Below are 25455 nucleotides of genomic sequence, written 5' to 3'. Positions count from 1 at the left end.
GGGTGTTGGCAGCGAAGGGAAACTGCCTGGCCCCCCCCCTGCTCGGCTGCTCGAGCGGGAGCCTACCCCGCTTTATTAGGGAATTAATATCCCTAGTGGGTGCCCGCCACGCCAGGGACCTTGCTGTTCTCTTTTTATTTTCCTAAGCGGGTGCCTACCCCACTTTATTGTTCCTTGGAGGGAGCCCACCCCTCATTGCCCCAAAAGCCGAGGAGAAATCACCACCACAGCCGGGCTCCCACAGGAAGTCAGGCAGTTCTTGTTGGGACGTGGGCAGGGCCTCGTCCCAAAACAGGAAGCAGACGGGAGCCCACCCCGCGTTCCTGTGCTAGAAGAGGAAGCCCCGCAGCGCGACCAGAGTTCTGCCGGCGAGGAGACTGCCGAAGAACGGTGCGGAGTCCCCAGGAGCAAGCTGGTGAGTCTCGCAGGGCTGGGGGACTCCGTGCGTGTGTTGTGGGTGCCGGTCCCAGACCGGTCTATCTCCTGAGCGGCCCCCCCACCTGATAGAGGGGGGAGCTCCCACGTTTGTGGACATTACCTGCTCAGAGCCCCCGAGCGGGACTCCAACCCCGGGGGCATTATTTGTTTTGAGTCCAGAGGGACTCCAACGTCGGGGGCAGTGCTCTAGAGCCCCGAGAAGGCTCCAACGAAAGGGGGCATTATTGATTTAGAGCCCAGAGAGGCTCCAACGACTGGGGCATTTCTTTGGTGATAAGAGCGGCCCCGAAAGGCAGCGGGCCGCTCCAATGTGACTGGGGCATATTTCTGTTATTAATCCAGAGCGCCAGTGCGCTCCAACCTTTTGGGGGCATTATTCTTTTAGAGCCCTGACAGGCTCCAACGAAGGGGGCATATTTGTTTAGAGTCCAGAGGGACTCCAACGTGAGGGCTTCGAGGTGCCAGGCCCCATTCTCCACAGCTGCCCAGCACTTAGTGGGCAGCTGCAACGTTTAGGTAGTGCCCCTTTGCGCTTTGGCTTGCGCAGCCAGCGCAGTCCAGCCCTGACTCTATGGACAAAGGGCGTTTGAGCCCCTGAGAGGCCAAGTTGGCCTGGGGACAGTTTTCTTGTGTTGTGCCCTCACCTAGGGTACATAATCATTGTTACCTGTGTACTTTTGCGCATGTGCATTGCCTTTATGCTATTTTCATTCCTAATGTGATTTATGCAATGCTTTGTGTATCCCTCTAGATGTATTTTCATACCTAGGAGGTTGTGTTACCTAGTATACTGATACTAGGGAGTTCATGGGTCCCTGCACAATATTTTCCTAAGGTGGTTAGGGTTGCGTAGGTGGTACTTACCTGTTACCAGTGGTTACTGGTTTTGCGCTACATTTGCTAATTGGTGCTACAGTGATTATATGTGCTATGTTCTAAAGTGTTATTGCTACAAAGTGCTAGTTCTAAAAGTGCTTATTCCTGACAGTGGTGCATGAAGCCCTGTCCCATGTAGCTAATTCCCCTGTAAATTCTGCCCGTGCCAGTGGCACATTGTAAAGTGTGTATTTATTATCTAATGTGTTTGGTATAATACAAAGGCTATTTTTATATATAACCTTGTGTGGAGTTTCTTTTGTGGTGGGCCTTGGGTGTTGTTGCTGGGTGCGCGCTCAAACACTTTACACATTGCCTCCGGGATAAGCCTGACTGCTCGTGCCAAGCTACCAAGGGGGTGAGGAGGGGTTATCTTTGGCGTGTGATTCCCCAGCCCTGACTAGAGTGGTGGTTTCTGTCTGGCTTTGGCGCAAGCCCTAGCCAACCAGAAATCCCATTTCTAACATGTATGTTTGTATTTATACATAGAAAATGATCCATACTGAGGCTAGCTCTTATATACGGAGATTTTTTGGCCCAATAGATAAGTTCCTCGAAGAGGGATTTTTTGTGTTGTTCTATAGTGTTTACCCCGTCCCTTTTCTCAGTATCAGGGTATCTCCCTTTGTTTCTAAACAAGTCATAGTATGTTACATCACTCAGACCGTTGCAGTTATGCTCATTAGACCACCAGGGTCAAATTGACATGTGCCCTGTGTAAGACAGGCTCAACATATTGCAACATGTATATAACGTGGCACCACACCTGACTATTACTGTGAATGAAATTGTATCATGAAACCATCAATGATGTATGTGAGTCTTGCAAAATGTCAATGACATTAATTGTACTTTCCACACTTTTTCCGCAGCAAGAAGACCCTTGATCTCACAAGGAGATGTGGATGCGTTTATGGACCCACACGCCACAGGTGAGTGTGTCGCCCCTAGCTTTAGAATGTATGTGTTGACATATGCAAGGAATGCCACAGGCCCTGTATGTTGTAGTACACAGTCTGTATGTGCATCACATGATCCTCACCTCTGGTGTGATGATGCTGCATCAAGAAGAGAGTTACGCAGATCAGCATCATGTGATGGTGGAGGACAGCATTGCCCTTCTGGACTTGATGTTGCTACTCTTCATATGATTCACAACACCCTATCTATGTGCAAGCACAGAGTCCATGATGTTGGTGATGTCATAGCCATGCCATAGAGCCGATCATGCAGCATCACACACATCTATGTACCCTGACATGTTTGTACAAGGGTTCCAGATATGTAGCAGCCAATTTCAATTGTAGACTGTTGTATATGGTGATAAGTGTGTTCCATTGATCCTGTCACATCTGTTGTTGATTATCATTTGCACAGTGATGTGGCATTCTGACATGAACTAGTGACAAAAACCCACAAACAATTTTAATGTAAACTAACTAGAATGTACTACCATCACCATATGATGTTTACCCCCAAGGCATCAACAGTGTCACCACAAAACAGTGGTTTGATGTAAGCGGTGTCTGTGTGTACTCACGACACATTCAATTTGATATGTCATTACGGTACAATGGTCGGACGCATATGTGATGTATTGTGCATGATCTGATCAAAAACTCACAATGATCCTGGCTCCTTGACATGCTGTAATGTGTACAGGTCAGCTTGTTGACATGGTGCATGTCCACAGCTACAACAAGTTAATTATGTTCCCTTTGTATGGAATACTTTTCCTGGTGAATATGGTACATAGTGAGCAAATGAGTTAAGAGCCCATCAATTCAAACTTTGTACATCACTCCAGCCATTGTAGGTACATCCCAGAGTGTACACACTTAATAAGTTACATTTGAGTAATGATGTTTATGTATATGAACTGACATGGAACACGTTGCATCCAGCACTGATGTACATGTTGGTAATTGTCCTGTCTAATAGCAGTTCCAGTTCACATTGAAAGTTAGTTGTTCAAAGAGCATGTCACATAACAACAATGACAATATGAGAATGTGTCACAGAGGGCTGACTGACATAATGAAACATTAACAAGTTTGTCAGGAAAACTCTTCCAATGTAACACAAATTGTTGGTACACAAATCGGTCCCATCCAATACATGTGTATTTGATGAGGAATCCTGTGAATTATTTCCATGCAAATGCAAGTAGGTAGGACTCTCTCGCCAAACAAAAGTTTGTTGTAAGAACATAGTCTTGGACAGACTATCACAGACTCAGTGCCAAAGCAGGCATGAGAAAATCAACGTAGGACAATATCGACTCATGCATCAGACATCCTTTCAGACTGCATTTAGGTGTTGAGGGTTTGACATTGTTACACTGCTAAGCCCATTCATCATCACAGAGAATCATTCACACAGGGGCATCTTCAATATCGTGGAGTGTCAGATTTTCAGACTGTGTGTAAAATATGTCTATCTTATGCTCTTTATGGTGACATGCTCAACAGTTCCACATTTCACATGTTACTAGTTGGTCATCAGAATGTGTCACACATGGAAAACATAATAGTACACTGATGGTCAAATGCATGATGGTGATTCTTGCGTAACATTGACTAACATGTGTTCAAATCAGACAACATAGCACTGTTGGGCGAGGGTGCTTTCCTTAGCACTAGCATAAATGTGTTCACACTGCCACTGTTTGAAAAGCAGTGCACACAAATATGTGGTTGACATGCAGCAGCTTTGCTGTCCCATTAAGTCATTGCACAGAAATGTGCAGTGCTGGTCAATAATGTTACACAATGCTTCATGCAACACATGCCCTCTTTCCTTGCATGCATGTCAAATTATAGCCATTGTTCCACAAATTAGAAAGTACATGTGTACATGATCTAATCTTGTTGTGTAGCTGTGGTGACACCTCCAAGGGATCCCTAATATGATGATTTTCCATTTCCTCAAAGTTACTGCAGCCTACTGCCTTGGTGTAGTCCTGGTGTGGTAGGTATGGCAGGGTGTGCTATGGGCCTGTTAAACATCATACTTACTGTACTCCCCCTGTTGGACTCAATCATTGTTCATTTGCACAGCCAAATTGCAAACAGCAATTCTACAACTGTTGTCACTGCACTGTGTGCCCGCTTTGTCCAAGACCTAGAATAACCATGTTGTCATGAACATCTTAATCTGATTCCGGCAATGATGTGTTTATGTATTTTTAGGTAATTTTGTGTAGTAGCATGTTGTTATTGATGATGTTCACAGAACCTATGGCTCATTGTTTTTTAGTGTGGCAATTATGCATGATGCAATCATGTTCTTGGAGTCAGGAGACATGACGTATCATTTTTTTCAAACAACATGTCCCCGGAGGAGCAGCATCTGTTCCTCCAGCAGAAGGAACATTACCATTACATCAGGCGTGTGGCTAAGAGATTCCATGCAATGGCTAAGAGGTACAGAGAGGAAAGGGCTTCTGGCAGGTGGCAGTCCATCACAGACAGCACTAAGAAAGCTGGGAAACAACATGCTACCCTGCCTGCCACCACAATACACCAGAGCCAGCCCCGGCCAATTCCTGGACCATCAGGAATGAATCGGGGCGCACAAACTATAAGGTCCGCTGTCCCCGGACCATCAGGAGCTGCTCCACATTTGGCACCCACCTCTGCGAGCAAACGTCTACCCCCCTCACAGAGTGCAGAACTGGGGACATCCTCCAGAGCTTCTGGGACAAAGCGAGAGGTCTGTCCTCACAAAGACTGAGAGGAGGCTCATGTACAATTCGAATGTTCGTGTGACCCGACTTGAAGGGAACAAAGATGACATCAGTGGCGGCTGGTGACATTTGAAAGTGGTTGGGCGTAAAATAATAGTTGTACTGCACTGCGGCGAGCGTGCGTAGCGCGCTAGCCCAAATAATCTCTGGAGGGTACGGGGGATTCTCCCCGCGAGCATTTTTTTTTAAAAAAGTGGACAAATGGTGCATTTTCAAGCAAATTTGAGAACGCAGGAAGGTTAATAAAGCAATTGTTAATTGCCTTGCTATTTCCCTGCCAAGCAGCATCACACCCCTGTACATCTCCCTTCTATGTTCATTGCCTTGCTATGTCCCTGTCAAACACCAGCACAACCTTGTATGTCTCTCTGCTATGTTCATCACCTTGCTAGGTCTCTATTAAACAGGAGCAAGGTCCTGCATATCTCTCTCTGTTCTGTTCATTGCCTTGCTATTTCCCTGGCAAGCAGCAGCACAGCCCTGTACATCTCTCTTCTCTTCTATGTTCATCTACATGCCGCCTTGTACATCTGTCTTCTATGTTTACTGCCACTGAGTTGTGCGTTCTACACCCTGAGCAGCTACTTGCAAGATACTGCATTCGTATATAGGTACAACATTTGTATCTTTACAGTACCTGTATATAACCACCCTGATCTCTTATCCTAAAATACTCCAATCCCAGCACAGTAGGGAAAGTTCAGGTCTCAGTCTGGGGCTTTCTTTGCATAAGATGCTGGCTATAAAGTCTTTAAGACCACGGTAAGTGTTGTTCTGCAGCACATGTCAAAGTTGAACATTAATCAATTTAAGGATAGTAATCCTGATTAAAAATATACAAATGCGCTCTGTGATTTACATTTTACAACATTTTCCTTTACAAATGCCTTTGTACTCGACAAAAATTGGAAAAAATCTTTTTTTTTTAACCCTGCCCATTTAAATCATCTTAGCAAGAAAACTCACATGGTCAGCTGCTTCCAATCTCTTCCCATCCGAAAACCACTCAATAGGTCCTTGAGGAATTTTCCCCACACACACATACACCAAGTGAATATAGATGACAGAGCAGTTTAGCTGTCAGAGCCACGCCCGCTGGCCAGATAAAGGGACATGTGTGTGTGTAAACAGAGGTTTTACAAATATGCCTCATGGCGTAGAAGAAAATCTGGGAACCAGCTCAAGGAAATGCTGGTGTAACATTTTTTCGGAAGCAAGGAGATGAAACCCAGTCCCAAACACTCCGACGGCATGAAAATAAGCCACTCCGGGGATTTCAATGTGTTTGTCAAGATATCCAGGCCGCTAATCGGTCTATTGGTTTGTGACTGGATCGCAAATTACAAGGCTGTCCTGGCAGGAGAGGTGGGTCTGGGTCACACCCAGCCTCTCATGTACATTATGGCACAGGAGAGGAGTAGAAAATGCACCATAGCATAGAGCGCTGCATTAGAGATTTAAATGTCATGTAGGCACCGCGATATGAAAGCCTGAGTTCTAACTACACGTGTCCTCTTTGTGTTCAGACTTGAAAAAAGGTCCAGAGCGGAAGTGGGCACTGAACTGCTTCAACCAAGGATGACGCAGTCATGCCGGGCACCCAAAGAGCACTGCAGTACTTTACCAAAGCACGTCCTGGCACATTGGGCAGGATGTTTGCACAGCACTGTTTATGAAAATCACAGCTTTGCTGAGCAGTCAGTGAGTGCTTCTGCGCATGACTAGCTTGGCCCTGCTGGCCCGCATAGCGTACTGTATAGCCAGTGATTAATTTGTAAACAAAGAAGTGCCTGGTCCAAAGTTTCTCACAGGTTCCCATGGCCGGCGCTGTCGTGTGTTGGTGGTGCAATACCAAGGCTGCGCAGTCGTTATTCCCGCTTATTGCCTCTTTGGTCCACGACAAGACACTCCCTGCCCGTTTCTTTCTCAAGGAAGTTCCCGCTCACCCCTGCTATGTTTCCATCTTTCCATTCTGTCTTCTTTCCTCCGTTTGTGCTTTCTCTCTCTTACTCTGGTTAGAAGCTGAGTAGGTAAAAAGAAGTGCCGTGGGTCCCACCTGCAATCACCGGCTCAAAGAAAGCACTGTGCTTGGCCAGGGTCCCTGGGTCGCCGAGCCTGTAGCTAGAAGGGCATGGCACACGTAGCTGCCAGGTTTACCTGGCCCATGCAAGACCAGATGCTCCAGCCTAGGTTTTTTTTCTCTTTGCACCTGGGGCACATAGTCCTCGTTTTATAATAAAAACAAAGAAATATCCTGGACTGAAGCAGCTAGTCATGAATGCACCTGGGAAACGCGGCAGGCTGGATACACCGGCTGGTCTTCGAGAAACTGTTGAAAACTGATCTGTTCGGACCATCATATGATTAAGAAGTGACTCGCAGATAAAGTCATGAGTTGGGTGACGTAAGGACAAAGCATTCATCTTAAATGTCAGAGAGATGTGCACTCTCGTAACTGTACTGCACAGAATTAAACAGAAAAATCTGGGATCAACCCTGGCTACCCTGCTGGACCAAAGTATGTGATCCAAGGCAAACACTTTCTTTAACCGAGCCTCCTTTTTGTTCAATATCATATATTACAGCACTTTCAAAATGCATGCGTTTATGATGTGCAGTGTAAATAAAAGTCAGTCTCTTTTGTTTGCTGTAGAATTCTGCCTCTTCTTTCGCTAACAGCACTGCCATCTCTAGACCAGTCACATCTCAGAACTCCCACTTTTAAATAACACTTATTGATAGAGATCTCTAACATGATATAACCAGGGGGAAAAGCTTTCACTGCTAAAGAAATACACTTTTGAGTTTTGATGGCATCTTGCCAGTCTCATCAAAACATTACACACTGGGCAGCGCAATAAGCATGTTGGAAATACCAACAACTACGAGTGACACTTTCTTGCCTCCAAATCAAGCAAAAACAGCTTTTTGATGCCTCGTCAGGGGTAGTAAGTGCTATATAAATGCATCAACAATACAATACAATGAAGATGAGGGAAACATATATCAGAAATTATATTAATCTGAACAACAAGAAACTCTAAGATTTTTAAACTGCTGTAAAGCACGAGAAAGGAAAGGGCACGGACCTGGTGCCCTTGTAACCTGATCATACCGTAAAATATATATCGAACCATGATATTGAAACTACAACTCCGACCATAGCAGGAACATTTATAACCTCTTCTGTGCCCACGACGAGATAGTCTCGTCGTGGAGCACAGTCGCGCTGTGCCATGACGAGACTATCTCGTCATGACTCCCACCCACAAGGGAAACGCCAGGCACAGGAGGGGGAAAAGGCCTGGCAGCGAATGTCAGCAGCTTTCATTTTTCACACTTACCAAGACTCTGAGTCAAAGTGCTGCAGCTGGAGATATAAAGAATGCTGGCCATGGGCCTCTGTAGTTTCTTGGAGTTTCACACCCTTCTTGCTGCTGGCAATCGGGATATATTTCGGGTATGACCGTGAGAAAAGCTGCTATGTGGCACCGCTGTTGAGAACAGTGCTTGTGCCTTTTAAAGACACAGCACCTGCTCAAAGACTCACGCTGTGACGAGACACAACCTTCAGGGATTCCCCAGGACAGGGGCTAAGCAGGCAGGAAGTGTCGAGGTCTGGAGGTGACAGGCCAAACACCGGCCTCCTCCTGTAATAATTAAACTCGACACAGGGCGCAAATACCTTTTGGGGGCCCGGCGGACTAGAAATTGAGATTTAAGAAGTTTGTCAAAGGAGGTAAATATATTGACACTAATTTACATCACAGAGCGAGGACCATTATGGGACAGAGCTGAGCCACCATGACTGCTCCCGCAGTGCCCGAGGTCCGGTAAGGTCGAATTCACGCTGCATTCTCATGAGGTAGCTACTGCAGGCATCATGATCTCGCACGGGCGGCGGCATGATCAAGGAAGGTATATGTTTTACTGGCAACACGGCGCACAACAAAAACGGAGCGGGCGCAACAGCAAAAGGACTTACACTTGCTGCTACCAAACGGCACATAACTGGTGCCAACCTGGCCCGCCATGCTGCTCTGTGCTGACATTAGTGTGGAAATCTCACAGGCAGTACTCTACACAACATCTCTACAGCGTGCATGTTTCCATAAAAGTGAAACATGCGCGCTGTATCTCTTTACAGCATGTGACCCGGCATCCGTGATGACGCCTATCACATGCACTGCCTATAAACTGAAACCCTCGCTGATTGACACACAGTTTTAGGAAGCCCAGGTTGCAGCCTGAAGCGCCCAAGTGCAATCATTCAGAGAGGGTGGGGTTCATCAAGAAAGAGGAGTGGTCCTACGCTCCGGCAGGCCTAGAATCAAGGGCTTAAATCAAACGAGCCCTGCAAGTCCTGCGACATGCTCATGTGCAATAAGTGCAGGAGCCAGTCCGTGCTTCACTGCCTGACCCTCGCGCAGAGCGAGGGTCAGATGCTATGATGATTGCTGAGTAATCTACACTTATATAGCAGGTAGGATTTATATAGTTTACAAAAATGAAAGAGGCAAGAATTATGGGGGGCGTAGCCCCTACGCCCTTTAAAAGAAACCACCCCTGGATGGCATTAAGGGCCACCTCATGGACATAAAGGGGGCCCTGGGACTCCCCTATTGATGATCAATGGATGTGTAGTTTCCCGTCCTGTACGGTCCCACGTTTCCCCTCACCTATTTACCATCCTTTTCATATATTTATTAGTTAGTTTTAGTGTAGGGCTAGTATAGTGTTAGGTGTAGTTAGCTTTTTAAATTTTGGATATTCTCTTTTAAGTGCTTTAGGTTAAGTTTCCTATACTTTGGGTGGGGGGGTTGATTTTTGGACTTGTTAATAAAAAAATATTTAAAAAAACAAAAGAATATATAATTGTTTAGTAGGTATGTTTAGTTAGTTGATGTGTAGGTTAAGGTGTCTGTGCCGTCCCTGATGTGCCGTAAGTGGGGAGGTAGGTTGATGTTTACTATATGTTGGTATGTGTATAGTCTTAAGTAAGATAGTTAGTTTAGTGTAGTTTAGTATTAGTACAAGTTAGATTAGTGTAGTGTAGGATTAGTAAGTATCATTAGTTTAGTTTTATAAGAGTGTTTTTTGTAATAATACATTGCCAATGGTTGATGCTTTGTGCTCCCATTCATTTCTGCTGTGTGGACATATCCTGTTGAATTGGTAGTGGATTATGACAGATGCATCCCCCACAAAATCATTTTTAATGTCACCAAATGTAATTACTAGGGGTGGGCGGAATTTGCGCAATCCACTTTTGCAAATTATCGCGAAAATGTAAAACATTATCGCAAACACGCGGAAATATCGCGAAGATGCGGAAGTTTTTTTCCAGCATGTTCGTGAGATTTTCTGCATGGTTGCGGCTCGCCAACTTACCCATGTGGTTGCTCGCGGGCGCGGCCATCTTGTTTTCAGTTGTCTCGCGGTGCATGATCGCGAGAAGAAAGACGTGATCGCGCGACGCATGATGTCACTGCGGGCGCAAACTGTCGCGAGACAGCGCAAATGGCTAAAAACAATACAACATCTCATGGAGAACGCGACCGGATCAAGAAAACTTGTCGGCGAACGCAGGGATTCAGGTAAGGCGATCGCGTGCGTGCGAGAATGTATTATTTTACAGCACGAGCAAGAAACAAATTATCGCCAAGCTGCGGAATGCGGAAATTTTCGCACTTTCCGCGGAACGCGAAAATGTCAAATTATCGCAATTTCCGCGAACGGAACGAAATTTTAGTCCAGGCCTAGTAATTACAACATCTCCAAGGGACAGGCTACCATCAATATGAATTTGACAATTGTTAACAAAAATGACTGTACATTGTGGGCAACACTGTGAACAAATTGGCAAGTTTTGGGTGAGGGATGTTGTGATGTGCATTACAGCAAATATACACAGGTTTTTGAACCAGTAACAATTTTTGAGCTTTGCTTTCCTACACCATTCCTGGGGCTAAAGCTAGCTGACCACCACCTGTGGTGGCACTCATGTACCATTGTGCAGTGGTGCCTGTGTTGTATGGAAGAATGTGTATGTGCTGAAAGGTCCCCCTTCATGCACATGTACAATCTTCAACTCACAATAGTGCATGTGTGCCGCCATCAGTGGTGGCCTGCTACCTTTAGCCTTCGCTACCTTTAGCCCCAGAGCAGTCTGGTTCATGGGGCTGCATCATATTGTTGTCAATGAGATGCAGCCCTGTGTAGCCAATTTGTATGAATGTGGTTTTGAGGCAAAGAGGCCAATGCAACAATCTGCCACCTCTCCAGTCAATTTGCTCCTTTGCTTGTTCATGTTGCCCTTATTTTGTAGTCTGATGTATATTATTTTTGCTCAATATTGGATTATTTTTATGTGCAGAATTCCAGCTCTGTGACATCACCAGTATGTGTCTTTAAATATATTCAATAACTAAGGTGATATGTGGCTATACCCCCAGGTACCATAGTGTCTGGAAAGAGATTAGCAGTCAGTGTGGGTGTGTGCACTGAGGGATATTTGTTTGGACATGAGTGACATTGGTGCTCACCCCCCGTCCCCCCAGTCCCTGGTTGTTACGTACCCTGTTGCAGATGTAACTGTGGAAATGTGGATTTTCCTGATCAGTTATGTCCCCTATCTTGGACCCCAACGGTTCTATGTGCATGTCACAAGTACATGTATGTTCCCTCCAGTTCCAGTTTCCAAAACGCAAACATATGTGCGTCCACCGTCAACATGTTCTCTGTCAGATCCGCCATCAATGGGCTGGATATTCGATTCCTAAGTATGAAAGGCCACCGACTTTATATGGCTAAGTTACTCCATTTTTACAGTTCAGGCAAGTAGGCCCGATTCTGTCCTTAAAGCCTTCCCTGCTCTCTGTCTCTGACAGCTTCAGCTTGAGCTCGCATCTGTATCCATGAACTTTGTCCTACTCCCTGTGCAGCTAACGGTGCCTGCCTCGGCCAGTTTTCGCCTGCCTGCCAAGAAGCTGTATTTCACCTTCGAATTATCTATTTTGCTCTTCAGCCGATGCATTCCTGTCTAGTGATTTAGGTAAACATTTCCTTTAGCTCACAAGCAAAGGACTCAGCCTTTCCGTCCTCCTGCAAGTGATTCATAGCCCTGTTGCCATGGAAAGTTTTCTGCCCCTCGCTTCTCATATAGACACTTAGACGCTTGTACACGCACACACAGTCAGTATAGAATAGATTCTGTCCGAGAGTCTTTTCTTGTGGATAACATAGTTCTCTAAACATAGGATGTTAGATATGATTTGGGATTAGGTTGACTTGACCCCCCAGACTTCTCGTCTCCACATGTAGAGCTAAATGTCAAGTCCCCGTCACCCCCTAGTTGCACGTCAATCACACGTCATGCTGCTGCGCGCGCATCTATGTTAAGTATTATCTTATAGATCCACCTATGCATGATAATCAGAGCCAATCATGTTTCTTTCTGCTCCTTATTACGCCTAGTTTCGATTACGTACCACGATGTCATTTCTCTTATCAATTGTTACGCCTTTTGCATTCATTTCATTGTAATGTAAGACCTATAAAAGTTACTTCTTGTCAATAAAGTATTGTACTTCACTTCCTGAACCCTCGTGGTGACGGAACCTGAAGGCCGCCACTCGAGTCGGCCATTTTGGAATAAAGCCCATTCAGAAAATCTCTTATACCACGGATTCTGCCTCTTGTTATTTTGAGCTATTCTACTTTATTTCAGAGTCAGTATGAAATTCAGTTAAGGTAAAAAGAATATTTACCACATAATGGCGCCCGAATAGGGACACTTTCTCATCTCACGCGCCGGTGGTGCGTTGCAGGCCCGGTCTCCTGCCACAGCTGGACGGACCATAAACGCGTACCAGCAGGATTTCCTGTAAGCTCCCTCCGGTCAAGCGGGGGCGACTGAGGCTGCGATCAACCCAGACGAGGCGGTGAGAAGTGCGAAGTATCCCGACCAGAGCCTAGCTGAGAGAGCAAGATCCGAGGTATACAGAGGCCCACCAGGTTTTCGAAATCCCGATGTCCAGAGGGTCCGCTGTCCGCAGTCATCGAGTCCCGTTCATTCTCTGAGGCCTTCCGTTTCAAGGAGCTACTCGGTGAGTACCATCGCCGGGGAGGCGTGTTGACGCGCACATAGGTTGTGCCGGTCAAGACGGATTTGGGTACACAAATCCGGTCTGCACTGTTTAGCAGTGTATATGTACTGTTTAGCAGTATATCAAGTATTCCGAAGTATTCAGTTATTGTCAAGAATTCAGCTTGGTGATTAGTTATGCAGACTGTCATCATCGTCGGTCATTTTTTTTTTAAAAATGTTTAATGTTTAAATGTTTAAAGTGTTCAAATGTCTTGCATATTGTGGTATGAATGATTGTTCATTGTTCACCGTTCATTATTGTGTTTTTTCGTATTAAGTGAATTCAAGAGTAAGTATCAGATCAGTTGTCAAGATGCCGCTCTTCTCGAAGTTAAGACAGATTACTACCAGAAAAGGGGTGCTCGAAGAAGCAGTTCCTATTCCTCCTAGGGACACCCCAGGGCATTTTATGTATCACAAGCATGGCTTAGATGCCATATTGTTTCTTGATCTATGGGTAGATTATACCAAGGGATTGCCGGAAAGTCAAAGGTGGCCCGCAGCGGGAACCTGGGATGCAGAGTGCATCATGAAAGTGGAGGAAGAGTTATGGAAAAGAAAAGTCAGACAGTCACAGAAAGACGCTGTTGAGTTATGGCGTAAAGAATCTCATAGACGTACAGAAAAAGCACGTAGACAAGAAGAGAGGAGTAAAGAGAGTTCAAAGGAAGTTCAAGAAAATGTATTAATTGAGGAAGGTATCCGAGTGAAATCAGAACAAGTAGATAGACAAAGAAACGCTCTTATGAGTGGTATGTACCCCCTCCTAGCCGAAGGACTACCTAAGGCTGTTCCAGAGATGCCAAAAGACTTGCCACCCCCATTATTTCCAATTAAGGTACATCCAAAAGGGCATCCCAGAACCGCAGAAGATGTTTTTCTTTCCTCATATCTAGATGACGCAGCTCCCGAGTATGCTAACCCCACACCACATAGACCGTCTGGCAGAGGGGTTCAACGTCAGGATCAGGTATCTGTCCCCGTGCAACAGCAAGTCCCGACACGAGCTCCGGCAAGCACATCTGTTTCCGCATCTGTCCCCGCAATCGATTCTACAGTGGTATCGACACCTATAGTTGCTGTGTCACGTTCGACGAATCCATTCACACCCGACGCCCCTGAAGGGGCCACGGGAGGTGCAAGCAATACTTTTACGCCACCTAGAATAAATAAACTTGTTTTTCAAGAATCAGCGCATTCACGTACACCCAAATTCGTAAGTGAACGCACGCTTAAGGAACTCCTTATAGATTGTAGATATGACCCGGTGGTCGGTAAAGAGGACGAAATGGTCCTGCCATCATTACGTATCAGACGAGCCGCAGAGTATTTAGCGAGGTTACCAGGAATGACTACGCATCTAGATAACATATATCATTTTGTCCAAACAGGGCGAGACCCAGAATGTATTAACAGAGCTATGGAATTCCAGAAAGTAGAGATACAGGGGGAACTGTTACGTTTCCTCATAAACTGCGTGATCAGAAATCAAGACCGTCCGGGGGTAGACCCGAATACAATGCTTATTCTTACAAAATGGAGCCAGAATATATCAGAAGGGAGACACGATAAGAAAAACTGTATAATAGCCATGTGCCGAAAAATACGTAGGGAAATAGAACGTATTCACGAAGAAAGATTGGAAACAGACGAGTTCGAGCAAGATGAAGTCTCTGAATCAGGGAATTCCGCAAGACAGTCAGAAACCATAGCATACGTAGGCAGAGGAAGATCCTGTGATAATACTAGATGCTTTTCTGATCCCATACACTCTGTATGTCCAAATAATAGCAGAGCGTATCCGACGCCTGTAATAAATTTAAAGTCTCCTGAACATCTGTTCCAAGCCGCAGATAAACTACTACGAGAACGAAGGGGTTACCACCTCCTCGATTCCATGGATGAGCAAGAATTGGCCAGATCAGCCGTTCACTGGATTGACAGTCCTGAAAAATACGGTGATGAGACCGTAGCACACACGTTTTTTAACCTTAGTGCAGATGAACAACGTTTAGCTGGAATCTATATGATTCAGCAACTCCTTATACTATATAAGAGCCAACATGCTGACCCTGGTCCTTTACCTGATATATTAACGGAACTACTCACGAACGGATGGAGAGGTTCTAGTAACAAGTTAATTAAAGAAATATTAGTGTCACGTAAACAGTATGTCCTTTTTGTAAATCCGGATTCTTTCCCGCTGCCCCGCAGAGAAAGAACGCCGTATTATATGGATAGACAAAATCCCTTACGGGAGGTGCACCCAATAAAAGGCGAAGACAATGAGTTTCACCGTGTATTTGTATACACACCCATATCAAAAATTGAATTGTTAGAAATGAAGAAAGTAGTACCAAGTCATGACAAAGACCCAGCGGGTTTCCACCGAGAAATTAAGGACATGTTGCTGATGGGAGAGTATACCTATCCTGATATTATGACGATATTAAAGGTGCTCTTACCTGCTGGTATTTATGAAAAACTGAAAGAAAAAGAGTGGGAAGTGGGAGACCAAAAGATAGATTGGACAGCATTAGAAACGGAAGAAAAGGCCCGAGCTGCAGGTTCAGGGCTCGGGGATAAAGTCAAAGCATTACCAGGTTTACTAGTACAAGTACTGCCACGTTTGTTAACTACGAAAAAGGAAGATTGGGGTGCAATCACGGCCTGTAAACAAAAGCATGATGAAGACACAAGTGACTATTATGCCCGATTTGAAAAATGTTTTGGAATAAATAGTGGTATAAAAACAAGTAGTGAGTCGTATCCACATTTATTTGTGACAAAATTAGTAGAAAATGCATTACCTCCAGTAAAGAATAGAATATTGAAATTCGAGAGTACCTGGCAAAGTAACACTCCGTCACAAATGCTACAAATGTTACAGTATCATCACAATAGAATTAGAGATGAACAAGAACACGAACAAAGACGTATGAAAGATACAAAAATGAAAATGCTAGTGTCTCAGACAGTACCGGCTGAAGGACATAAAAAGGGTATGACACATTCCGATTCAGCAGGACTGGTAAAAGGGACATGCAATTATTGCAAAAAGCCAGGTCATTACGTACACGATTGTCCAGTTTTAAAACACAATATCGCCATAGGTAAAACACAAGAAAGATCACGGCCACTCAGACAAGATCAGAATGAACAAGGAGCTATGCCACATTCCCAGGCCATGCCAGCCGCACAACAGCCAATACAGTTTGTGCCAGCTGCACCACCGTTGCCTGTTACTGCCACACAAACCACCACACGACAAATGTATCAGACTGCACAGTATGAATATCCTGAGTATCAGCGTTACGCATGAACCAGCCTAGAGAGGGAAGTTGACTTACCGCTTATCGAGATTCCTGTAGATCAAGAAGGACCTTATGTACATAGTGAATTATTAGGCCAAGATAGAAAATTCTTACTCGATACAGGGGCAAGTCGTACAACTATAAAACGTAGTGAAGTTCCAGGGGCACCCCTCTCAGGCTCTCAAAATGTTTCCCTTGGTTTTTCAGGAAAACCTATTGTTAATGAAGTATCACAGCCTCTTCCACTTACGATAGGACCTTTGACACGAACTACAGATTTATTGCTTACTAAATCATGCCCAGAAAATCTGTTAGGAATTAAAACTCTGAAAGCCCTAGGAGCCATAATATGTTGTTCTCCGGGAGGAATAAGGTTGTTTTTACGTGATTTTAAAGGTCACTATGTGTCTAGAGACATGGATCCCCGACTACAGACTTTACCAGTACATCTATGGGCACAAGGCCCTACTGATGTTGGTTGCATGAACATTACACCATACCGAGTTACACTCAAGGCAGGAGTGGTATTACCACGAATGCGACAATACAAGTTACCTCAAGATGCTGTAGTGGCTTTGCTGAAAATCATTGATGAGTTAATTGCCCAAGGAGTAGTTGTAGAAACAGACTCCAATGTATGTAATTCGCCGATAATTCCGATTCTTAAACGAACTGACCCTACTGCTCCGCCGGTATACCGATTGGTTATTGATTTGCGTGAACTAAACAAGTGCATTGTGCCACAATTTCCTGTGGTCCCCGATATATCATCATTATTGACAGCAATTGATTCCGAAGCAACATTCTTTACTGTAATTGATCTCAAGAATGCCTTTTTTAGCGTCCCAATAGATCCGGAAAGCCAATATTTGTTCGGATTCAGTTTAAATGGACGCAGCTTTAAATTCTCACGCGCTCCCCAAGGATTCACAGAAAGCCCCAGCATCTACAGCCAAGCACTGAAACGAGAACTTGACAGTATCCACATGCCAGTCAATACTGCACTGCTTCAATATGTCGATGATCTGCTGATCACCGCGAGAAGCGAACCTGAATGTGAAAAGGCTTCTCTGACAGTTTTACATTTTCTAGCCGACAAGGGGCACAAAGTGTCTCCTTCTAAGCTGCAATTCTGTGTCCAGCGAGTTATTTATCTTGGTCACTCGCTGTCCAAGGAGGGAAGGCAGCTTACACCAGATCGCATCCAGTTAATTGCTAACATGTCAATACCCCAGACACAAAAGGAGGTGCGGGCTTTCATAGGCCTCACTTCATATTGTAGGCAGTGGATCCCTCAGTACGCATTTCTAGCAAAACCACTCATTCAGTTAACCACACAGGAGGCAGCCACATCGACTGTTCTCCCTTGGACTCAGGAACATACACAAGCTTTTGAAAGCTTAAAGGAAGCTTTATGTCAAGCACCTGTTTTAGCAACACCATGTTACAGCAAACATTTTACACTCTTTGTCACAGAACGCGAAGGTACTGCTTTGTCAGTACTCACACAGGAACAAGCAGGATCACGCAAGCCATGTGCTTATTTTTCCAGTACATTAGATCCCGTAGCTCAGGCTTTGCCCGCGTGCCTGAAATCAGTGGCAGCAACAGCTTTAGCAATCAGACAAAGCGATGCCATAGTGTTAGGACATCCATTGACAGTACAAGTACCACATGCAGTAGAAGTTCTTGTGAACCGAACACAAACACAACACTTGACCATAGCAAGACTTACCGGTTATGAACTGACATTGTTTCAGCCACACATAGAGATCCGACGGTGTAATACATTGAATCCTGCTACACTATTACCTGTAATTGGAACAGACCCACTAGCTCATGATTGTGTTGAAATTATTGAAATAAAGACGAAACCTAGACAAGACTTGACAGACGTTCCATTGTTAGATCCAGACCTGACGTTGTATGTAGATGGATCGTGCATGAGAGCAAGTACAGGAGACTTAGTGGCCGCGTATGCAGTCACAACAGACACTGAAGTTATTGAGACAAATTGTATAGATACTTTGTCAGCCCAAGCAGCAGAACTTATTGCTCTAACACAAGCCTGTATTCAAGCCACAAATAAGAAAGTTAATGTATACACTGACTCACGTTATGCATTCGGAGTTGTACACGACTTCGGCGTGCTGTGGCGAGAGAGAGGTTATTTAACCTCCCATGGTGCCCACATTCAGCACGGAACCCTCATTCATGCCTTGTTAGACGCAATACATCTACCAACTGCCATATCGATTATGAAATGTAAAGCACACACGAAGGTTACTGATATCATTTCTCAAGGCAATGATTTAGCTGACAGAACAGCTAAACAGACTGCTCAGAATCGCACATTAGACATGACAAAGCCAATAGTTCAGACACCAACACAGTGTATGACAATTAAGGATCCCGCACTTGACGTAATTGACATACAGACACATGCTACTGCAGAAGAATTAAAGAAATGGACTGAACTAGGAGGGATCCAGACAGATCAGGGATGGATGACGAAGGAGAAATCTGTATGGTTTCTTCCTGACTCTATGGTCCAAGCCATTATAGCTACAATTCACAGCCCGGCGCATTTAGGAGAAAAAGCTATGCTAGATAGCATTCAACACATTTGGTTCAACAAACATTTACGAGCAGCAGCTAAACAAAAAGTCCGTACCTGTATGATATGTTGTCAGTTCAACCCAGGAAAAAGTGTTCCCGTAGAACAGGGTGGATTCCAGACTCCTGACCATCCTTTTGAAGTACTCCAAATGGATTATATCCAGATGGAACGATGTCGAGGATTCAAATATGTTCTGGTAGTTGTCTGCGCTCTCTCCCGATGGACAGAGGCGTACCCGGTTTCAGATTACACGGCCCCGACTACTGCCAAACAGTTAGTTCGAGAATTCTTCCCACGGTACGGTTTGCCACGTGTTGTATATTCAGATAACGGCCAGCCTTTCTCATCCGAATTAATGAAACATGTCTCACTTTTGTTGGGATATCAGTGGAAATTCCACTGTGTCCGACACCCCGAGGCAGCAGGTCTCGTGGAACGACATAATCAAATTTTGAAAATCAGATTGTCTAAAATATGTAAGGAGAAAGGTGTTGACTGGATAGTAGCATTACCAGTTGCACTATTTTACATAAGAATGGTAGCACACTCTCGAACAGGGCTATCCCCGTATGAGGTGATCTTCGGAAGACCACCAAATATGTGGGGGACGCCTATACCACGTAAAATAACTGATGTTAATTGTAATATGCTGACAGATTACTTGGCTTCCTTGATGTCTGCACTACAATCTTGTCGTTCACAGGTAGCTGAAGCTTTTCCTGACAACTCTGAGGTGAAACCCCATGACGTTGCTCCGGGGGATCTGGTGTTTGTGAGGAATTTCGATCGGAAAACCCAATTGGAGCCCAGGTGGAAAACACCGAAGCTAGTCCTGCTGACCACAAGAACAGCCGTGAAAGTGGAGGGCCGCAAAGGATGGATACATTCCAGCCACGTTAAGAAATTTCATGGACTATCCTCGGATATAGACACTGTGCCCTGCACTCCCTCACAGACTGATTCAAAACTCCCTTTTGTTGAACAGAATGACTCTCAGTGCTATAAATTAAAGCTTAGGCCCAAACAGTCGAGCAATTTGATTGTTTAAGTCCTCTCCGAGGTGAAGCGGTTGAATTGTCTCCGACATGTATCCCTTGGACCTGAGTAGAGAAAATACCCGAGAAATGTTGAAACGACAGGCGTATTGTAAATCACTGCGTAGCTACTGTATGAGGACATTATTAATTCTGTTTTTATTGAGTGTTTTAATAATCATTACGAGTGTGATTTTGCACATATATCATCCTATTTCTAGACATGTTTATAATATTGCTGCTGAACATTCTTTTAGTGACCTACCGCCACATGAATTATCTTATAGACTTGCGCTGCGCAATAACACTTTCATTAGTATGTTACATCATTCCCATCAGACTAGTAATGCCACCAATTGTTGGGTGTGTGGCCGACTCCCTCCCTATCAGAATAACAAAGGAGTTCTGCCTTTCTTTCCACATCCGTTCACACACAATGGCTCCTGTGGAGCATGGTTTAGTTTACTAAATTCCATAGACCCAGACACAGCAGTTTATCAACAACATTGGATATGGGGAAATCCGAATCTAGTTTTATTCAAAGTCTGTCATCCTAATAAGGAGGGTCGCCCCAGTAGAACAGGAACTGATCTAGAAAATGAAGTGTATAAATTAGGTAATTTTACACCTAATCTTATGATTCTGAATGTCAAATCCGAAGTTGAACTAATTCTGCCCACTATGTCAGTATTTCCAGTTAAGGGTGAATTATGTGTAAGAAAAGTTGGTTCCATACATATGGGCCATAGCCAATGCGTTACTACAGTAGAATATAGTGATCAAGGTAAATCTTCATTTAGAGCTTCTCGCCATTCTTACTTTATATGTGGTCAGACGGCATATATGCATCTGCCTCTAGATTGGGATGGTACCTGTTACATAGCGTTCCTTCTGCCACCTGTTTTCCTAGCTCCACCTGATTATTATCGGAATGTTCATTTAGTACACAATAGAGAGCGAAGAGATCTCCCAGTTGTCGATTATACTGAGACGGCATGGGACAAGTATGTAGATTTCAATAAAGGTATCTTTCCCTATATAGGTACAATATCAAATAGTAAGCTGATACGTAAACTAACCAAGACTCTCGAAGCTGTAGTAAACGAGACTATAGCCGCCCTAGGCAATCTGACAGAGGAACAATCAGTGATGAGAATTGTTGTTCTCCAGAATCGTCTTGTCCTTGACGTCATCCTGGCCGATAGGGGCGGAGCTTGCAGGGTCATCGGATCCAGCTGCTGCATATTCATACCAGAAAATTCGCCATCTGTATATAAAGCTATAACACGCCTTCATAAGATTGTGAGCCAGATACACGAGAATCCAGGCACTTGGACGTGGTCCGGGTGGTTTTGGAGTGTGATATCAGCCTGGGGATGGAGAGTTCTATCCTTCCTAGGTATTGGCCTTCTTATGCTCTTCAGTTGTTGTTTATGCCTGCAATGTGGACCAGCGATTTGTGGTTTGTGTGCCACATCATGCATTCCATATCAAGGTTCTCGTTCAAAATGCCGGAAGAAGAAGGAAGAAGAAATGATGCTCCATGAGCAAATCGATGGAATGATGAAGATTGATATCTCTTGAAGGGCAAGCAGGGGACAAGGAGGGAATGTGGAAATGTGGATTTTCCTGATCAGTTATGTCCCCTATCTTGGACCCCAACGGTTCTATGTGCATGTCACAAGTACATGTATGTTCCCTCCAGTTCCAGTTTCCAAAACGCAAACATATGTGCGTCCACCGTCAACATGTTCTCTGTCAGATCCGCCATCAATGGGCTGGATATTCGATTCCTAAGTATGAAAGGCCACCGACTTTATATGGCTAAGTTACTCCATTTTTACAGTTCAGGCAAGTAGGCCCGATTCTGTCCTTAAAGCCTTCCCTGCTCTCTGTCTCTGACAGCTTCAGCTTGAGCTCGCATCTGTATCCATGAACTTTGTCCTACTCCCTGTGCAGCTAACGGTGCCTGCCTCGGCCAGTTTTCGCCTGCCTGCCAAGAAGCTGTATTTCACCTTCGAATTATCTATTTTGCTCTTCAGCCGATGCATTCCTGTCTAGTGATTTAGGTAAACATTTCCTTTAGCTCACAAGCAAAGGACTCAGCCTTTCCGTCCTCCTGCAAGTGATTCATAGCCCTGTTGCCATGGAAAGTTTTCTGCCCCTCGCTTCTCATATAGACACTTAGACGCTTGTACACGCACACACAGTCAGTATAGAATAGATTCTGTCCGAGAGTCTTTTCTTGTGGATAACATAGTTCTCTAAACATAGGATGTTAGATATGATTTGGGATTAGGTTGACTTGACCCCCCAGACTTCTCGTCTCCACATGTAGAGCTAAATGTCAAGTCCCCGTCACCCCCTAGTTGCACGTCAATCACACGTCATGCTGCTGCGCGCGCATCTATGTTAAGTATTATCTTATAGATCCACCTATGCATGATAATCAGAGCCAATCATGTTTCTTTCTGCTCCTTATTACGCCTAGTTTCGATTACGTACCACGATGTCATTTCTCTTATCAATTGTTACGCCTTTTGCATTCATTTCATTGTAATGTAAGACCTATAAAAGTTACTTCTTGTCAATAAAGTATTGTACTTCACTTCCTGAACCCTCGTGGTGACGGAACCTGAAGGCCGCCACTCGAGTCGGCCATTTTGGAATAAAGCCCATTCAGAAAATCTCTTATACCACGGATTCTGCCTCTTGTTATTTTGAGCTATTCTACTTTATTTCAGAGTCAGTATGAAATTCAGTTAAGGTAAAAAGAATATTTACCACAATACCCTGTCCCTGGACTCCAACCACCGACTCCTCGCAGATGACTGTGGGCACCCGTTCCTCCAAGGAATCCAACTCCTCCTATGGTGCTGGACTCCCACCTCTGGTCTGCAGTGCTGCCTGGACAGTTTCTGCTTGGTCTTGCGCTTAGCATCATGCCAGCGCTTCTTGCAGTTGGTCACTGTACTCTTGACCTCTGCTACAGCATTCACCTTGGCTACGATGGACTGCCATATTGCATTTTTGGTCCCCAATGACACCGTGGAGCTGACAAGTAGCTAGTGTTTTTTGTCTGTCACCTTCGCAATCAGGATCTCATTTTTCAGCTGGCTGAACCTGGTTTTCTTCTTCCCCTGGGTCTCTGGCTCGTCTTCCTGACTGTTTGAGGGGTTAAGGGGGTTGTTCTCTCCTGCAGTACTTGTTCCAGCTTGCTCCATCTTTCTTCAGGGCTTGTTTTTTTTTAAATGTCTTTTATTTTGTACTTCGCGGGCTTTTTGTAGGTTATTTTTCTTGCGAAACGTGGAAAAGTGGTGTCATGCTGATAAGCATGCATTTTCTGCCCGTGATTGGCCTGCCGTCACTTTTTTCATGTTAGCAGCAAGACTTTTATAGCTGCAACACTGATCTGAACGTCGACAATTGCGCAGTAGGGACGAATTGTAAATATGTTGGTAACATGGCGATAGTTTTTAGCGGTACAAGGCGGCAAAATAATTGCCGCTAACTAATGTTAGCATTAGTTAGCAGCAATTCTTGTACATATACCCCACAGTGTTTACCTTATTTTCTTTTAAACTACTCGTTCGAGGTGTTACAGATTGCACCCTTCCGTTACATAGCTTTACCTTGATAAGTATGTTTCCGCCAAGTATAATCTTGTGTGTTTACTAAGTAATTCAAAAGTGGATTATGATTTGGGCATCATTTACATTTTGTTAGAGCCAGCCTGCTTGCTCCACTGGTGTTTTCATACCAGGTTTCTAATGCAATTTGGAAATGTAGTTGTGTGTTTATGGTATAGAATTAACACCTTTTCAGACCTGTTCTTGGTTACAAAAGGTCATTCTTTCGCCGCCATGTTTTATTTCTGTTTTGATTTACGGAAACGTCTAAAATGCACAGAAAGTGTTTAAGACTGGTTTGCTACCTTAAAGAAGAACTGTTGAATTTTGAATCATTACACTGTTCCATTGTATCATAGAGGTTTCTATTTCTTAACTGATCTATTTACAAAAAAATTCAGCCTCAAAATCTCTCAACACTACTGAGATGGACATACTTATCAAACATGTCTTGTAAGGCAGTTCCTTGCACTGCCCCATGCCAAGTATTTGTTACTGCCAGCATTCTTTAGCTGCGTCCAAGTAAATGAACTGACTGCAAGAGCCATCATGTGTTGGTTTAATGGGAGTATGTCTGTTATGTTTGCAATTGGAAATATTTTTCATCTTAAATCTTTGCTTCCAGTGCGTTGGCCAGCATTTTAATATAACGCTTTGACTAGGACATATAATTATGCTCGTTTCTCCGTGGTTCATGCAGAGTTTCTTTTCAAATTGTCATACACTCTTGCCTTCCTGTAGCAATTTTTTTTAATTGTCCTCCCACCCTGTGTTCCTCCCTATCTGATGCCGGATTCTAAACAGCCTCTGGTTTGTATTCGTCAGTGTAGCAAACATCTGCCTTTCTTATTGTATTTTATCGGAATTTGTAAATTTCTCATATTAAACATATACAGTACTATTACACACTATAAGGAACATACGACCAAGAGTGCCAACAAAACAGCATTTTAAGCTCACCCAAACTCCTGCTGATCATACACAAACAGCCGGAAATCAGTCTTTGGTGGACTTTTCTAGAAGAGTTTCATTAAAGCACTGAAGATTCTGCAAAGCCTTATTCAGATCTCTATAGTATTGCAGTATTCTGGTACTTCTGGTAGAAATGTTTGCTAGTGGGGAGTCTATTGCATACACTAAGGGTCTATAATGGACAATCTTGTTAGCTAAGGAGGTGTTTACATAAGGCTGGGGTGCCTTCTTCTGTCACCATTACAAATATACAATCCTTGTGTAATGAGATTAACAGCCTGCACGCTAGCTGAAAAAGCTTTTGCATTGCAGTAGGTCTTCTGGTATTAGTGAAAAGTTGAGCTATTGGTGTTGCAAATGTTAATGTTTGTTTTTTATGTTTTTTGTTAAAAAATATCCCAGCAGTAGCATAAGTAATACAAAAAAATCCACTAAGCAAGGAAAGGATGCAGTAGACCTCTTGCATTGCAGTGCTTGTTATACCTGGTGCCCACTTTGAAGTGGAAGAAACTACCAGAGTTTTCCCACTTCAGATGTTTCTGGAATTTCCTGCCACGCTGTGATGGTCTTAGTGTGTCTTCAGTCACAATAGGCTACTGTGAAGTTCTTTGTGTGTGAGAGATGAGGCAATGTTTTTGAAGTGCCAAGAAGGGATGTGCTCAGCTCAGCCCCCCC

The sequence above is a fragment of the Triturus cristatus genome, chromosome 9 (genome assembly GCF_964204655.1).
Source record: "Triturus cristatus chromosome 9, aTriCri1.1, whole genome shotgun sequence".
Classification (NCBI taxonomy): Eukaryota; Metazoa; Chordata; class Amphibia; order Caudata; family Salamandridae; genus Triturus; species Triturus cristatus.
Note: the sequence above shows the minus strand (reverse complement) of the source record.